Source organism: Triticum dicoccoides, chromosome 2A (genome assembly GCF_002162155.2).
Source record: "Triticum dicoccoides isolate Atlit2015 ecotype Zavitan chromosome 2A, WEW_v2.0, whole genome shotgun sequence".
In the NCBI taxonomy this organism is placed as follows: domain Eukaryota; kingdom Viridiplantae; phylum Streptophyta; class Magnoliopsida; order Poales; family Poaceae; genus Triticum; species Triticum dicoccoides.
This window is the reverse complement of record NC_041382.1, coordinates 282301836-282304323: the sequence shown is the minus strand read 5'-3', so window position 1 is coordinate 282304323 and position 2488 is coordinate 282301836.

The following is a 2488-nucleotide window of genomic DNA, read 5'->3' as shown; positions in this document are numbered from 1 at the left end:
CCAAGGGCATTATCACAATTGCCAGAGACTATGAGAAGTCAGCCGCCTGTGCTGCAGCTAGCAGTCGGCTGGCCAAGTCCCTTGTAATTGCTGTTGAGAAGAAGCTCCTAGACCGGGTGGTGGCCATGGCCAGCAAGCAGCCGGACCTATCACCAGAACCCAAAGAGTCAGAGACCCAGGGCTCCTTCCAGCCGGCTAAAGAAACAAAGAAGGTCCCCTTGGACCCCGAGCACCCGGAGAGTCATGCTATCGTAGGTACCAACCTCGATAGCAAATAGGAAAGCGAGCTCGTTGATTTCCTCGAGAATCAAGACATCTTCACATGGTCTCCCAAAGACATGCCGGGTGTTCCGACGGGTTTCACTGAGCACAAGCTACATGTTAGAGCAGATGCAAAACCATTCAAACAACCCCTCCACCGACTTTCGGAGGAGAAGAGAAGAATTGTTGGTGAAGAGATAGCCCGGCTTCTAGCAGTCGGCTTCATTATGGAAGTATTTTTTTCCAGAATGGCTTACCAACCCAGTCCTTGTACTGAAGAAGAACAACAAGTGGCACATGTGCATTGATTACACCAGTCTCAATAAAGCCTGTCCCAAGGATCCGTTTGCTTTGCCCCAGATTGACCAAGTGATAGACTCCACAGCAGGATGTGAGCTGTTGAGTTTCTTGGATGCCTACTCAGGTTACCATCAAATCAAGTTGAACCTGGTTGACCGCCTGAAGACCTCCTTCATCACACCATTCAGAGCCTTCTGCTACTTAACTATGACATTCGGCTTGAGAAATGTCGGTGCCACCTTTCAGCGTTGCATGCATAAGTGCCTCCTCAAGCAACTCGGCAGAAATGCCCACGTCTATGTAGACGATATTGTGGTGAAGACGGAGAAGCGCGGTACCCTCTTGGAAGATCTCAAGAAAACCTTTGATAACCTGCACCGATTTCAAATCAGGCTCAACCCAGAGAAGTGCGTCTTTGGGGTACCAGCCGGCCAACTCCTTGGCTTCCTGGTCTCAGAACGCGACATTCAGTGCAACCCTATGAAAATCAAAGCCATTGAGAGGATGGAGAAACCCACCCAACTGCGAGACGTCCAGAAGTTCACCGGCTGCTTGGCATCCATCAGCCGCTTCATTAGTCGGCTGGGTGAGAAGGCTTTTCCCCTGTACCAACTCATGAAGAAAAACCACTCACTTCGAGTGGAATGACAAGGTGGACGAGGCCTTTCTCCAGCTGAAGAAGATGCTGACCACCCCATCTGTCCTGGTGGCCCCGGCTGTTAAAGAGCCCATGTACCTCTACATCGCCGCTACTAGCCGGGTGGTCAGCACTGTCATGGTAGTAGAGCGCCCAGAGGCCGGTAGGGCACAGCCGGTCCAGAGGCCTATGTATTATTTGAGCGAGGTGCTGTCAACCTCAAAGCAGAACTACCCCCACTACCAGAAAATGTGTTACGGCGTGCACTTCGCTGCCAAGAAGCTGAAGCCTTATTTTCAAGAGCACCCTATCACGGTTGTCTACACTGTCCCACTTGCCGAGATCATAGGCAATAGAGATGCATCTAGCTGGGTGGCCAAACGGGCCATCGAGTTGGCCCCCTACACCATCTTCTACCAGCCACACACCGCCATCAAGTCCCAAGCACTAACCGACTTCCTCATTGACTGGGCTGAGACCTAGTACCTGCCGCTAGCTCTGGACTCCACCCATTGGCGGATGCACTTTGATGGCTCGAAGATGCGCACCGGCTTGGGAGCCGGCGTTATCCTCACCTCTCCCAAAGGCGACAAGCTGAAATACACATTGCAAATTCACTTCGCCACCTCCAACAATGTGGCCGAGTATGAGGCGCTAGTACACAGCCTTCGGCTGGCCAAAGAGATCGGCATCCGCCGGATCCTGTGCTACGGCGACTCCGACTTGGTGGTCCAACAGTCGTCTGGTGACTGGGACGCCAAGGATGCAAACATGGCAAGTTACCGCTTCCTCGTTCAACAACTCAGCAAATATTTTGAGGGGTGTGAGTTCCTTCATGTGCCATGAAATGAAAACGAGCCAGCTGATACCCTGGCATGGATCGGCTTCACCCGTCAAGCAATACCAGCCGGCGTCTCCCTTCAGTGCCTCCGCGAGCCGTCAATCAAGACTTCTCCAGAATCCGAGTCCATCTTCGTGCCGGCTGCTCCTGAAGCAGTCGGATCCGACTCAAGAGCTTCAACAGCCGGCCCGGGGACTTCGGCAAGGGGCTCGGGGACTGTAGCAGTCGCACCCGGCCCGGGGACTTCACAACCCGGCCCGGGGGCTACAGCAGCTGGCCCGGAGACTTCAACAACGGAGCAAGCGGCGGCCGACCCCAATCCGCCACCTCGCAACCCAACCGCCCTAGTACAAGTGGCCATAGTGGCAGTAGAAGAAATTCAAGCACCATCATGGGCACAACCCATCCTCAAGTTTCTGGCGACCAGAGAACTGCCGGCAGACGAGATC